General features: G+C 39.3%; 1 long non-coding RNA gene across 1 annotated transcript; it reads left to right on the top strand.

Moving 5' to 3' along the window:
- Window positions 1-884: 884 nt before the first annotated feature.
- LOC129481944 (uncharacterized) lies at window positions 885-4,090 on the top strand. The gene is made up of 3 exons (XR_008657555.2): window positions 885-1,058; window positions 2,326-2,417; window positions 3,996-4,090. It is a non-coding gene; the product is annotated as an uncharacterized lncRNA (long non-coding RNA).
- The last annotated feature ends 12,244 nt before the right edge of the window (window positions 4,091-16,334 follow it).

The following is a 16,334-nucleotide window of genomic DNA, read 5'->3' as shown; positions in this document are numbered from 1 at the left end:
CAATACCCTCTCAAAGCAAGGTCACTGCGCCCAGATGCTATGGACATGCCGATCTGACCTAGGTCAGCAAAACAAGCTTTATTATTGAACCTAATTATGAACTATCAAGATAATGGTTTAGACTAAACTGTTTCCTAGGGGATTATTTAGAAACTGGTAAGCCATTTTAGTTTTAAATCTACTGTACTTGGCAGTACCTGTGATCATGCAGGAAATGTTTTCGCAACATAGAATGAACTACAATTGACACAAATATTTTGGAATCTTAGAAATAGTAGCAACGTTATACAATGTTATACTTTACTTGTACATAATTTTCAGATTGCTATCTGTTATATACAATCTTACTCACAAATACCTATGTAGGTATAGTTCCAATAATCAAAATTTATAATGAAGAATGCAATTCCAAGTGTTTGTCAGTTCTGTAATGTGACAAAGAGGGATACATGGTTTGCCGTAGCAGCTTTTGTGTCTTAACTTGGGAGCTCCTTGTAAAGATTTATATGTATGTATTTATTTATTTCTAGAACAGGATCTTGTTCTGGCACCCAGGCTAGAGTGCAGTGGTGCTATCACAGCTCACTGCAGCCTCGAACTCTTGGGCTCAAGTGATCCTCCCACCTCAGCCTCCAGAGTACCTGGGACTACAGACGCATGCCAGCGCCCCCAGCTAGCTTTTAGTTTTTGTAAAGGTGAGATCTCGTTATGTTGCCTAGGCTGGTCTCAAATTCCTGGCAGCAGGAAATCCTGCCTTGGCCTCCCAAAGCACTGGGATTACAGGCAGGATTCACGGTGCCTGGCCCAAAATGTTTATTTCTGATATTTATTGAGAGGTTTTCTCCTACCGTCAGATTGGTGATTAATGTGTTTCATAGGCAGACTGTGCTTCCTGGTTGCCTGACACGAGGTAATGCAGCCATGCTGGCTGACCTGGGCATGAGTGTTCACAGTGAGAATGGGGCTCTGGGAAGAGGAGGAGCCAATGAACACAGTATTCCCTGGATTGTAAACTGCACTGAAGGTTTATAAAAACTTGGAGAAAACTTTGACTAAAGGTAAGCAGTGATTATAAGGTAAGCCACTATATCAGAAATGTGAAATTGAGAAAAAATACATCTTAGAGTAATAAAATAATACATGTTCTATTTGGCAAAATGCATAAAACTATGCATTTTGTATGAACGAAGAACTGTATTTTCAGGTATAAAAATAATATGATGACCAATGAAACCATTGCTTGGAGATTTCAGCCCAGCATCTTCATCTCTTTGCCATGAGTAAAACATTTTGAGGTCATTCCAAGTCACCTTTGGTGATATGAAATCAGATATAGGACAGATATTTAAGCCTTCTTGCTTTTTTGGCATTTTAAATGCAAATCTCAAAAGTTACCTGAAAGTTTTCACGTATTACTATGACTAAAAGCAGTATTAACTTACAGAGTTTCTGCTTTCTAATTTTTGCATGAAATTTTACAGTAATTGCAATAATCTTAGAATCTCTGAAACTAGAAGAGAGGTAATTAGCATGGTAGCTGATAATATGATCTCTGTAAGACCATACTCAGTTTGTATCCTGACTTTACTACTTTTTAGAAATAGACAACTTGCTTTAGCTTTTCTGTAAAGGCTCAATACTCTCAACCCTAAAATGGTGAGAATAGTAGTCCCCTACATTATGGACTCTTTGGGAAGATAAAGTAACATAAAGTGCCTGCTAATTAGTAAGTGCTCACTGTATATAAATCATCATTCTTTAATATAAATTGCCAGAAAGTAATATTAATAGGACTTTTTTCCTTTTGTTGTCTCCAAGTTTTTCTCTCGTTATCTAGATCAAAGACTAGGGTTTCTACTATAGTTATCCTTTGCTTTCAGTCTTACCAGCTTAAATTTTATGAAGCTGGACTTTCATTGGATTGCAATGATTTGTTTTTCCTTGTTCTTTCTTGTTTATCTGTATTTCTAAGATCTTAAAACAATAACATGTTATTGAATCATTGAGTGGTAGTGTTAGAAAAAAAGACTGTTTTCATGTGTATACATACACACACACAAATACACAGAGAAGGCCAAAATTTAGAACCATTTCAATAACAATGGTTCTGCAGACTTTTGTGTGTGTATTCGTTTGTTTTTTAAATATGTATATTTTTGAGACAGGGTCTCATTCGGTTGCCCAGGCCAGAGGGCAGTGGTGCGATCTCGGCTCACTGCAGCCTCTAACTTTCAGGCTTAAGTGACCCTACCCTCTCAGCTTCCCAAGTAGCTGAGACTACAGGTGCACTACTATGCCCAGCTAATTTTGTTTTATTTTTTGCAGAGATGAAGTCTCGCTATGTTGTCCAGGCTGGCCTTGAACTCCTGGGCTAAGCAATCTTCCCACCTCAGTCTCCCCAAGTGCTGGGATTACAGGTATGAACCACTGTGCCCAGCCTCTGCAGAATTTGGTCAGTAAATCTGCCTAAAATAAATAAATAGACTAAAAACTGATCAGTGTAAATATGTGGAAATAGACTTTGTTAAAATATTGCTTGCAGAGCATATGATTTTTTCCTATCTCGTGATGCTTGTTTCCTCATTTCTTATGATTTTTAAGTGTGACAGCAGTAAATTTGGTATAGGAAAGAAACGTTAATGGAACTTTCACAAGAACTTAAATAATGACTCCAGCTAAATTCATCACCACTATTCACATCATAATGAAATGGTTTTACATAATCTGTACATTTACTATGGCTGTTACCAGCCACACAGTTAGTTAAATTATTATATTAAATGTGTTGAGAGAGGAAAAATCAAATTTAAGTAACATTATCTCATTTACATTCTATTCTAATTCAAAAAGAATAAAATTAATGTCTGAAACTGTCAGTGACACTATGCCTCTCTTTCTATTTATAATGTAAAAGAATTTTGCTATACTGTTTTAATTTCCTGTATCTGAGTTTTCAGGAATAATAAATAATACAAATAATAATTGCTATTGAAAAATGTCACACTGCTTAATTGTTTGGAATTCTTCATTTAACTTCGCATAATTTTCTTATGACCTAATTCAAATAAAAGGACCTAAAATCAAGATAGAATTCTTCACTTAAGGACTTCCCCCGAATAAACTGATGTTTTTGTGTTAAGAACTAATCAACCCCTCAGGAGTTCATCAGCAAATTCCAAAATAGTGCCCAGGTCATAATTAACAACTAGTTTGTCTTACAAGCAGTGGTCCTGGTGAGGGTGCAGGGTTTAATTAGCACCACTTCACTCAGAAGGCAGCTTCCAGGCTGCACTTAAGCAACTAATCTGCAACATCGCTCTTGGCTTTGGTGGCGGCTGCCCGCATATAAGGGCTTCAGGATGGAGAAGATTAATTACTCAAACACGTGGTTCACCAGGGCCTAGGCCCCTGAAGCCTTGGTAACAAGGCTGAGACTGATTGGCTCTGGAGTGAAGTTTGGACTTCTGTAGTGCTAACATCAAAACAGCATAATGAGATGAAGCAAAAGACAGTTTGAAACCACATTGACGTAGAAGACTATGGGCCCCAAATCACAGCTTCCCTTATTGAGATTCACTCAGTTCTCACTTCTTGTGCTTCTGGGACTGAGTTTTTATTCTTCTATGATTTGCGAGTCACGTCGGGAGTTCACATTTTTCATTGGCCAAAGTAGGCAGAGACTAGTTAGAATATTAATAAAAATAATCCCTTGTAATTGGTGCTTAAGCACACTGAGGAGGAATGCATAAACAAGTGAATGAACCATGAATGGATTAAATGTATAGAGCTCTTCACAATATGGTCTTACTTGTATGATCTCAGTTGAGCCTTTAAGCCAGTGTGTTGGTATCAGTGTCTTCACTTTGCAGGTGAGAAACTGAGATTTCAACCAGTGAAATGAACTTGCCCAAACACATGTAGATTGGATGTAGCAAAGCCACGGCCAGAATGCAGAAATTCTAAGCGCTAATCTGTTGCTCTTTCTATCCTACCAGGCCAGGAAGACTGGGCAGAGAAGATCTGGAGTAGGGGATAGCAAAGGAGATTAAGATCAAGAAAATTAAGAAAGGCAGAGGAAAATGAGATAAAGAAAAATGGCTGAAGTAAGTGGCTTATTATCCTGCTTGGGTCTGTACAGAATATCTAACTACAATATATTAAGATGTATTTACCAAACACCAGGACATCCACCTGTAAATGTGTGAGTTTCCCTTCAGGGTGGTCACTCTGGGAGAGGAGCAGATCATGGTGGAACCTGTATTTCAGAGAAAGAAGGGAGCTAAATCAGATGTGGGGGAGACTCAAAGTATGATTCATCCTGGGGCAAATTCCTCTCCAGCTGTGAACCTGTGAAAGCAGACAAGTTATGGGCTTCCAAATTACACTGGCAGGATAGGCATAGAATAGACGTTGCCATTCCAAAAGGAAGAAATAGGAAAGAAGGAAGGAGTGATGGGTCCCAAGCAAGTCCAAAACTTTGCAAGGCAAATTCCATTAGATCATTAGTCTTGAGAATAATCCTCTTTGATTGAATGTTTTGCCCTCTAGGCCCACTGGGGTGGCAGTGCCACCCTTGTAGAGCTGTGCCCCCAACCTTGAGGCCCTGAGTGGAGTCATTCTGGCCCACTGAAATGAAGGGAAGCCTGAAGTAGAACCAACCCTGTCACCTGGGCTTGTGGCAGCCCTGATGATTTCTGAATCACGCTGAGGGTCATTCTTCCCTCTTATTGAAGGATAAGCTATGTTATAGCCTGATAAGTTTATTCTGTCCTGCAGAATCTTAGAATTACAATAGCTTTACTTCATTTACTTCATTTTGTTGCATTACTGTCCCCTTCAGTTTAAAGTGGCAGCATTTCTGCCATAACAGCCACACCCTTATTATCTTCCAAACACAATTTCTACATGGGAAAGTGTTCATTTGCTGGACACTTTCTAATTTTTTGCAATATGGACAGGCTGAGAACTTTCCAAATCTTTAAGTTCTGGTTCCTTTTTGCTTAATAATTTCTTCTTCATTCACCTCCTTTAGCAATTTACTATAAGCAGTCAGGGGTACCCTGGCTGTACCTTAAACATTTTGTTTAGAAGTCTCCTCAGCTAAATATACAATTTCATGCCTCATAAGTTTCATCTTCCACAAAACAGCAGAACACAATTCAGGGAATTTCTTCGCCAACTTATAAGAAGTTTCCCTTGTCCTCCAGTTTTCAATAACTTGTTCCTTATTGCCAACTGAGAACTCAGCAGAATGGCCTTTAACACCCATATTTCTACCAACTCTGTGCATGGCAATCTAGACTTTTTCTAGTAAGCACCTTGAAACTCCTACTACTTCTACCATTTCCCAGTCCTCAAACTGCTGCATCATCCGTAGGTGTTTTTTACATGAATGCCCTACTTTTTTGATACCAAAGTCTGTATCAGTCTGTTGAGGCTGTTGTAACAAAATACTATAGACTGGGTGGCTTAAACAACAGAAATTTATTTTCTCACAGTTCTGGAGGCTGGAATTCTGAAATCAGAGTGCCTGTATGACCGGTTTATGGTGTGGGCTCTCTTTCTGACTTGTCAATGGCCACGTTCTCATTGGGTCTTCACATGACTTCTTTGTGTACACAGAAAGAAAGATCTCTTTGTTTTCCTCTTGTTAGAGGGCACCCAATCCTATAAGATTAGGACCCAACCCTTATGACCTTATTTAACTGTAATTACCTCTTTATAGACTCTATCTTCATATGCAGTCATATGGGAGGTTAGGGGTTCAACGTGCAAATTTGTGGGAATACAATTCAGTCCATAGCAGTAGCCCCTACTCTCTGGAGGGAGCTGGCTATGAAGACCCTGACTTCCACTCTGCTGTGACTTTAAAGGGACTGCTGAGTTGCTGGAGGGAGTCTCCATAGGAATGAGAGCCACTAAGGCATTTTGTCATTTTTATGATATAGCTAAAGTAATTCTTTTTGTGTTAGAGATATACATTGTCATCAGAATATTCCTGATCAGAAATAGCATTTCTATGAAATGCTACTTCTCTTTATGCTTGAGTAGTCCTGTGAAGTATATATTATTTTTATTCCAATTTTATATGTAATAAAATAGAAGTTCAGAGAAGTTAAATTACTTGTCCAAGATCACACAGCTAATATGAGACAGGGTGATGGCATGATTAATCCTTTCATTCAATAAATAAATACATATGTAGTCCAGGCTCTATTTTAGGGGATAGAGTGGTGAACAAGACCAACAAAGCCCCTGCCCTTGTGGAGCTTACATTTCAAGCTTCTGTTTATAAACCTGGAGTTGTTTCCACGAGCCATAATTGCCTGAGTTCTAGGACTTCATTCCAGGGCATAAATTCCCTCTGAAGTGTCTTTCTCCAGGCGTGGTCTCTCTGTCCTTCTTGCCCCTGGAAGGAAGGCTTTCTTCTGTCTGCATTCTTGGGATATGGGGAATGCTCCCATCCCTCCAGGAATGGTTCCTGACCAATGATTTAGCAACTGGCCATGTAGCAGTCCTGAATATATAGATCAACACATATACTCCTTACTATAATCTTCTGAGGCAGGCATTGCATTTTCTACTTGAGATATCTGAGTTGCCAAATACCTAGACCAAGTCACAGAGTCAGACTGACAACCAGTTATCTGTGACTTCTGAGCTGGGGCTTGACCATCACGCTCTGCAGTGTGGAACTGACACATCCCCAGACCTCCCCAGCTGGCTTTGCTGAAGTGGTTTCCCTATGACTGACTTGCCTATTGAGTTAGATGAGGAGCTCCAGTGTTCTACAAACTATTGCTAATGATTATTCTTTAAAGTAGTTTTGTGACATACAAGTTTTCTAAGTAACCTTCCAGTAATATGAAGATCTGAGAGTTTAATTTAAAAAAGCAGATTACACAATTTCCATGCAGCGGATAATTTGCATTCTCTTCTGTATTACACGTCTTGTTGACATACAACTATGGGTTCCCTGAGCTCATCATTTCCTTGGCATGCCAGAAAATATTGAGCATAGGGTAACAGAGGGTCAAAGCAAATTTGTAGAGAATTTTATTATAATGATGATCATTTGCTGGGCAAGAAAAATAAATTACTCATTTGGGGGCCAGTGAAAAATCTTTCAGTGACGTAGTTTATTGAAATGTTCTGGGTATTCAGTGACAATATTTCTTCAGTTCCTTTTCAAAGAATTATAATTGCAGGACAGAACAATTTGCTTGTAAAAATTATAACTTTTGTTGAATGTTTTTCCTTTAATAGAATATGTGTTATTATATAATTCAATTCCCCAAGGAATTTTGTGGAATTTTACATAATGTGTACCATTTCAGGCAATAGCATCATGTATACCAATCTTGCTGAAGTATGCACAAGCATGCGTGAAAGCGAAAGTTACATGACCTGTGTGTATTTTAATTGGTTTTGTGTGTATGTAGGCATGAAGAGAACTAATGGCATCACCTAGTTATTTAACTCTCACTTGGTATGGATAAATAGATACATTTGAACCAATCACACTAATTGGATCTCTGATCTAGCTTACCTAATATGATCTGCCCTACCAGGTATACCATTTTGGTTTCCTACCTAGAAATAGGGAGAAAATCCACAAGAAACTTTTAGCACCTCTTTTATCAACAAGACAATTATCATTTTCTGACAACAGAGAAAAGTGAGAGATTTTTTTTCTGTTGTTAAGAAAAACTACCTTTCAACCTTCTCCTCTTTTCATGTTAGTATTTCAACCATCACCTCTAGGTGTTTACATGATAAAGTCCCTAAAGACACAGGATCTGTAGAAGGAAAAGGCTTGAAGGATGTGAGACTATCAATCACAAGAAAGCAGAAATCGAACCTCCAAGCCAGAAGATTTGAGAATGAGGTGAGCACATCTGTATAGCTGTGGCATCCATGCCTAGGTGCGCACCTGAACCTCTGCTCCCAAATATTGCCAGACAGAGGAGGCCTGAGGGGGATTTGCTGTGTTGTGTGTGCTTCCAGAACTTAACGAGTATTGCTTTCCACTCCTGGTACCCACCCAATGTAGAGACTAAATAGTTGATTTGGATCTAGGTACTTCTATAACAATAACAATGGTAATACATATTGAGCACTCACTGTGTTTCAGTTACTTTACATGGATTGTGTCACTTGATCCTTATAATAATCCTTCGAGGTAAATTTTTTTAAATTATTTTATTATAGTTTAAGTTCTGGGATACATGTGCAGAATGTGCAGGGTGTTACATAGCTATACACGTGCCATGGTGGTTTGCTGCACCCATCAACCTGTCATCTACATTAGGTATTTCTCCTAATGCTATCCCTCCCCTAGCCCCCCACCCCCTGACAGGCCCTGGTGCATGATGTTCCCCTCCCTGTGTTCTCATTGTTCAACTCCCACTTATGAGTGAGAACTTGCAGCGTTTGGTTTTCTGTTCCTGTGCTAGTTTGCTGAGGATGATGGTTTCTAGCTTCATCCATGTCTCTGCAAAGAACATGAACTCATCATTTTTTGTGGCTGCATAGTATCCCATGGTGTATATGTGCCACATTTTCTTTATCCAGTCTATAATTGATGGACATTTGTGTTGGTTCCAAGCCTTTGCTATTGTGAACAGTGCCGCAATAAACATACGTGTGCATGTGTCTTTATAGTAGAATGACTTATAATCCTTTGGGTATATATCCAGTAATGGGACTGCTGGATCAAATGGTATTTCTGGTTCCAGATTCTTGAGGAATCGCCACACTGTCTTCCACTATGGTTGAACTAATTTACACTCCCATCAACAGTGTAAAAGCATTCCTATTTCTCCACATCCTCTCCAGCATCTGTTGTTTCCTGACTTTTTAATGATTGTCATTCTAACTGGCAAGAGATGGTATCTCATTGTGGTTTTGATTTGCATTTCTTTAATGACTAGTGATAATGAGCTTTTTTTCATGTTTGTTGGCTGCATAAATGTCTTCTTTTGAGAAGTGTCTGTTCATATCCTTTGCCCACTTTTTGATGGGGTTGTTTGTTTTTTTCTCATAAATTTGTTTAAGTTCCTTTTAGATTCTGGATATTAGCCCTTTGTCAGATAGATGAATTGAAAAAACTGTCATCATATTTCTTTAGATAAAACTGAAGCACAGAAAGGTTAGTTTGCTCACTATCATACAAAGAGGAAATAATCAGCCCAGGATTCAAACCCAGACATACTAATGCATAAATCTGGACTTCTAACCACTCTACTACTCTATAGACCTACCCAAGATCTTATCTGAATGAAATTTTAAAATGTGACTTTAGGAACAAAGATGTTATTTGGAAGAAACTCAGAACTACCGAGGATAAACATTAATCAGGGTTTCCTAGATTATTTTGGTGAACAATTCTGTTAATAACAGCTTTGTAATGTAACTTGCATTCTGTGGTTCATGGATTTTGCATTGTATTCATTGTTAATCAATTCTTTCTCACTAGAAATTTATATTTATAGTTTTCTAATCACATATGTAGCTCTATTTCTGTTCCTTGGTATATAAATTTACTGTTTACTTCTATTCTTTACTGAGTATATATATATATATATATATATATACACACATATATACTTTTTATACAGTAAATAAAGTATACATATATACTACATATACAATATATGTATACTTTATATATATACTATGCTTTCTCTATATACAAAGTGTACATATATACTTTATATATAGTATACTGTATATAGTGTATATATAAAGTATACATATATACTTTAGTATATAAAAGTTGGGACTATACTATATATACTTTATATATAGTATATATAAAGCTGGGACTATACTATATATACTTTAATATAGTATATATGTATACTTTATATGTATACTTTATGTATAGAGAAAGCATAGTATGTGTATATATGTATACATGCACATACACATATGGATTCTGTCTGCATTTTCTTAACACCCCATCATAATATTTCTAGATCTTTACTGCCATAGCTGTAATACCCTGAGATCTTTTCCACTGTGGCTGTGTGATTGTTTTTCTTCTCTGTTCTCTTTTGTTCTTTGAATTCAAGCTCTCAGTGCATAAAGTGCATAATGGCACTCTGTGTCAGGCAGAACTTCTTTTTTTTTTTTTTTTTGAGATGGAGTCTCGCTCTGTCACCCAGGCTGGAGTGCAGTGGCGTGGTCTTGGCTCACTGCAAGCTCCGTCTCCCAGGTTCATGCCATTCTCCTGCCTCAGCCTCCCGAGTAGCTGGGACTACAGGCACCCGCCACCACGCCCAGCTAATTTTTTGTATTTTTAGTAGAGACGGGATTTCACTGTGTTAGCCAGGATGGTCTCGATCTCTTGACCTCATGATCCGCCTGCCTTAGCCTCCCAAAGTGCTGAAATTACAGGTGTGAGCCACTGCGCCCTGCCTAGGCAGACCTTTTTATGTGATCCTCTCTCAGGCTGAGTTGTCTGCTTATCTGCCCTCAAGGTTTCTCTTTCTGACCACTTATCTTCTGAATCAATCAGCTAAGAATGTAATTGTTACAAGCATTAATAATAGCAAACCTAACTACCAAAAGCTTAAAAGAAGGCTGAGGGTGTTTTTTCTCACTTCCACAAGTCTAGAAGTAGTAGTTGTTAGTATGAGTCTAGCAGTTCACTGATGTCAGGACAGATATTTGTATTATTCTCTTGACCTTTCCTCATGGGCACAGTTAAAGAGCTCTAGCTCTAACCATCACATCTGCATTCCAGGGAAGCAGAATTAGGAAGGACACAATAGCAGCTGTATCTATCCTCCTTTAGTAGTAAAGCAAAGGGTTTATCTAAAACCTCCAGCCGATTTCTGCTTTTATTCTCACTGTCCATGTCTGTGTCACACAGCATCTCCTAACTGCAATGGAGGCTGAAAAATGAACAATTAGCTAGGCACATTGCTCCCTTAAACAATATTGGGCTTCTATTAACTAGAACAAAGGAGGCATGGAGAATGGGCAAACAACTATGGTAGACTGCAAGTGGTTCCACCATATCTGTTCTTGCTTTCTACTATAGTAATAGAATATTAGCTGAGCAGATGGCTAACTAAAGGCTACATTTCCCAGACTTCCTTGCTGTTATATGTGGCCATGTGGCTACGTTCTGGCTGATGGCATTTGGGCAGATATGATGTGTATCTCTCTCAGGTCTTTCCCATAAAACGATCAGTTGTATACTTACCTAGCTTTTTGTCCTCTTCCAGTTAGCTGGGGAATAGCAAGAACTTGGATAGCTGCCTTGGATCCAGTGTTGAGAATGGCAGAAATGACCACTAGCTTTCAAGGGCCTTCCCACCCTTGGACTATTACAGGAAGAGAAATAGATCATTCCTCATTTTTGGTGGGTCACTGTATTTTTAGGCTTTGTTATAGCAGCTTAGCTTGTCTCCTAAACATCACAGCAACTAATAATATCTGCCACCTCATCTACACCATATTTAGTCCATCGCATGCCCTAAGAAACTGTCTGGCCACTGACCATGACACAGTGATCTCCCTGGTCATGCTGCTCACCATGGCTATGGTAGTGTAGCCAAATGCAGGCTTGGCTGCTTGCTGCTTGCAAAACCAATAACAAGAATGAGGTGCAGTGGAAGGAAAGTGGTTTTATTTCAGAGCTAGTCATGGGGAAATGGCCCAGGCTTGTGCCATAAAGAAATCGTTTCAGCTTTTTGGGTTAAGGGTATTGATTTAAAAAGGGAAGTTTTGTGTGATGGGCATGCAGGAGCGATGAGGAGGTGCCAGTCTACATGACTTGTTCCAATGACTATCCTGAGCTGTTGCCCCGTCTGGTGAATGGGCTGGCACAATCTCAGGTACAGTCAGGTTGTAAATTAACAAAAGCCTTGAAGATCTCCAGGAAGGGGAGAATCCCACAGTGGCTTGAATTGTTTCAATAGTTAGTCTTGGAACTTCTAAACAAACACATAATTAGATAAGGAAAACATTTTTCAAGGGGGTGCCTGGTAGAAAGAAAGTGAGCAAAGACTTGTATCTCATTATTAAAGGCAAGAAAAGAAATGGGCAGGAGAGAGAAAGAAAAAAAGCTTTTAAAAACAGAACACTCAGAGTAGCTTTGATTATGCTAAACCCAGCAGATGACTACATCTCTCTATTCTTATTTATTTACAGGTTTCCCAGGGGCTGTTCAGTCTGGTCAGTATAAGAGAAGGGAAAATGTACTTTCTTGGTTTGGGGAAAAGAAAAACAGTAGCTAGGAGCCATTGCTTCCCCTCCTAACCCAAGCCCAGGAAACAAAAAGCCAGTCCTTCTAAGAATTTTCCTTTTTCCCACTTTAAAAACTATCCCATTCTGAGAACAAAGAGATACAGAACAAAAGGTAGTGCTTCAAAAGCTACCAACTCGAGTCAAAGGGCTATCATCCTGATGGAAAAATCTTTTGACACTTGTAACCTTCAAACTCCTTCTGGTCATCTCAAGCCACTTTTGTCTTTCTTAGTCCTAAATTTTATTAGGCTTTATCTTTTGGTTTGATATTTGCTTTTTTCCCCTTTGAACTATACCAAACAGCATTTAAGGAGAAAATGATATGATTTGATATAAGTGAATGATGTAAATTTTAAAAATGTGATTTGCATCCACCTTTTCCATACCTACACTCTACAAAATTCATTTATGGGCAGTGTTGATCTTGTAAAACTGAGGAGTCAATAAACTTTGTCTCCTATCTTTTTATTTTCTTGCATTTTTTCTGCCCTTTCAAATTTCTTGCATCCCCTTTTATTCTACAAGATTTGCCATTTCATTTTGCTTCCTTGATCCCTCTTGCTATTGAAAACAACTTCCTCAAAATTATCAAGGTCATTGAAAACAAGGAAATTCTGAGAAACTGTCACAGACCAGAGGAGGCTGAAGAGACACAATGACTCAATGTAAAATGGTATCTCGGGTAGAATACAGAAAAGGGGCAATTAGGGAAAAACTATTAAAAGTCCAAATAACGGGTTGGGTGTATGGATAGTAATGTACTGATGTTGATTTCTTAGTTGTGATAAATACATAACAGTAACGTAAGATGTTAAAAACATGGGAAACTGTGTGATGTAAGAGAATTCTGTATTACCTTTCAACACTTTTGTAAATCTAAAACAATTCTAATATGAACATTTTATTTAAAAATAAATTAACATTTTTTTAAACTAAAAAAACATGTGTGTAGGGAAAGTACTTAGCAAATTCTTTCACAGTAGGGCTTTGGGGACCCAGTGTGAAGCCATCTGTAGCGCATTTCCCTAAGGCAGCATTCCCCCAAAGTGTAGTTCTCAGAATACAATCCATTAGATGTTTTGTGATAAAATGTTCATTGGTAAAATGATTGGTAACGTTATTCCTCCCTTAGAAATTCCTAATAAGTATATATAAAACATAGTACATAATGTAAGTGCTAGACCTATAGGAGCAGCTAAAGGGCTTTTGTATGACTTCCAGTGGAATATGAAGTATGGTGAAATCAAGAGACCTCTTTATCTAACATGGGGTTTTACACATTTATTTGACCATGTGAACTTTTTTCTCAAATAATATATAACATCTTGTGGAAATTATATTCTTCAAATACACCCCAGGAAAACTGGCCCAGAGAAAGCAATCCTTAGTTTGGACCTTTGACTAGTCAAGTTTAGGATGGCATTAAACCTCTGGGGGCAAAAAGTTCATGGTTCTGCTCATGTGACCCCACACACCACTCCACCTAACCACAAATGTGATTCCTCAGGGAATGATCATCCTACGGGAAAATCACTAAGGTTTTATTATAGATACAAAGGATTCAAATTATACTTAGAAACACACAATGTCAGTCTCCTGACTCTGCTAATTGACTCCAACTTTAATGGTGCTAGGCTTATTATTCCCCTTTTAGCAGTGTCCGACATCAGCATTTGGGAGCCTTTGAAACCATATGCATCTTGAGTAGGTTGCAGTTTGATCATTTAAAGCAGGAAAGATCAATTGTCCAGGCTCTAGCTAGATGGGGCTGGCAAACCAGATTGCAGGATGGCTGATCCTCTTACTCCATGGCCTTCCAATTGTTACTGATTGCTGCATCCACATCAATCAGTCAGTGATCCACATCAATTAAAGCCGCTCAAAGGCATAGGGAGAAGTTGCTTTATCCAACTTCACTTCAGATATATAGGAGCAGCTAAAGGGGAAAAGGATTTTGTGTGACTTTCAACAGGATATGAAGTATGCTGATCCGTTGTCCATCGATACGTCAACTGCAAGGAGGACTCTAATGAGCCACCTTATGGCTTTCAGGGAAAGCAGTAGATTTGTGCCGCTTGGTCCGTATTCTCTCACTTTTCCCCCGGGTTGCATTACAGTCAATCTGGGGGACCTTTGCAGGGGTAAGCCAGTGGCTACACCTAATTATACCTCATTTGGCCATGAATTAGTTAATTAAGCAATATTTGATTTAAATAAATATTGATTAAGTACTTACTCTATGTCACGCACCATGCTATGATATATCAGTGAACAAGATATGCTCTTTGCCCTCAAGGAACTCCCAGGTTGCTAAGAAAGGCAGACAAGAAAACAGGCAATTATAATACAACATGATATGAATTTTGATAAGGGAAGGTTCCAGGTGCTTTGGAAACATGAGTTTCTGAGGAGGAACTTGTGTCCTGCCTTGGAAAGGGGAAGGCATAGAGGGGATTTCAGGGAAGGGTTTGCAGTGGGCTCTTAGGAAGGTTACTGAGAGAGGTGGCGTCTAAGCTAACAAAATGAAATGTGTTCTGTTCCATGACCGTGCTGATCATCAAAATATGGAGACATGCCATTTTACAATGAGGCCATCTACTGAACCATGGACTTCTTACATAAAACAAAAGTTAAGCACCATGGGGGAGATGCTTGCATTTTATGTTGTTTTGATGTCGAGTGGTCTTTAGTCTCTTTGGCAAACATTTGTACATCATCTAGACCAAGAATCTCATGTGTGTGAAACAAGTATTTTCAACACGCACAACTCTGGATGTAACCAAAATATAACTTCACTTCTTTCTTTCTGCTATGCTTTACATACATTTTATTTAATGTGAGTAACTTGTCTCTGCCCCCAAAAGAAACTGGAACAAGTTCCTGACTTTATGGCTCTCTCTAAAGTAGCAGACCCAGAGTCTATTTAAATCACACAGTCTCAGGCCGGGCACGGTGGCTTATGCCTGTAATCCCAGCTCTCAGGGAGGCAAGAGGTGGGAGGATAGCTTGAGCCTAGGAGTTCGAGACCTGCCTGGGCAATATAGCAAGACCCCATTCTCCAGAAAAAGAAAAAAAAAAAAAACAAAAGATAAATCACACGGTCTCAAGTCAGAAAGCAGAATGTCCAAGAACATATAATAATAAAATCTCCAAATGCAAGTTACTGTCCCCTCTTCATGGGTGAGCCTTGGCCTGAATGCCCAAAGTGGACAAGGAAAGGGAAGGTCCTCCTCCCTGCTCACTTCTTTCTCAGCAATAGCCAGTGCAATTTTGCTCCCCGTCTGTATGCATGGAGGAGTTAGAGGGAGAAGTATGGGGTGGAGTGGCATGGGGGCAGCCACCAGCTAGGTGGCATCTCACTTTCTGGGCCAGGGAGACGGTTGAAGCTTATTCTCTCTTTGGAAATAGCAATGGCAGGCTCTTTGGAGGCCCCCTGTTGAACCCCTTTCTCCCAGTCTCCTGACCCTGGTAGATACAGCTCTGTTCCAGGCTGGTGGCGCCTTCCTAAGCCACTGTAAATCTGGTGCTATTTTCTAGCCTTTTGTTGCTGTTGTTAAGGCCAACTCATCTTCACTGGGTGACCCTTTGAGAGAGATCCAGATCACCCTACATCTGCACCCCACATGCCTTGCCCTGCGGAACTCAGGCAGAGCAGCCCTACCTTGATGCAATAGCACTCTTTGCTCTGCTCTGGCCCTGCCAACCTTTTTCAAATTCTCTGAATTTGGGGGTGGAAGTCACACCCCAGATGACAGGCCCTCAGCTTTCTCAATGAAGTCCTCTTAAGAAGACTTTTCAAATTTCTTTACGTATTCCATGAAATTTTCTTCATTAGGTAAGAGAGGAAAGGGCATGCGCGCACACACACACACATGCGCACACACACACATACACATACACACCACACACACACACACAATCACTCCGATGGGGGTAGGGGAGATAGGTCTTGCAGCTCTGTTTTCTCTGAAGATAGGCCCCTCATAAAATTCTCCTCTCTCTCTCTCTCTCCCCACCCCCCATGTCTCTGTTTCTCTTTTCACACTGTAACTTTTAAAAAATCATTCATCTCT

Source organism: Symphalangus syndactylus, chromosome 5, assembly GCF_028878055.3.
Source record: "Symphalangus syndactylus isolate Jambi chromosome 5, NHGRI_mSymSyn1-v2.1_pri, whole genome shotgun sequence".
Lineage (NCBI taxonomy): Eukaryota > Metazoa > Chordata > Mammalia > Primates > Hylobatidae > Symphalangus > Symphalangus syndactylus.
This window is presented reverse-complemented; position numbering and strand designations above follow the sequence as displayed.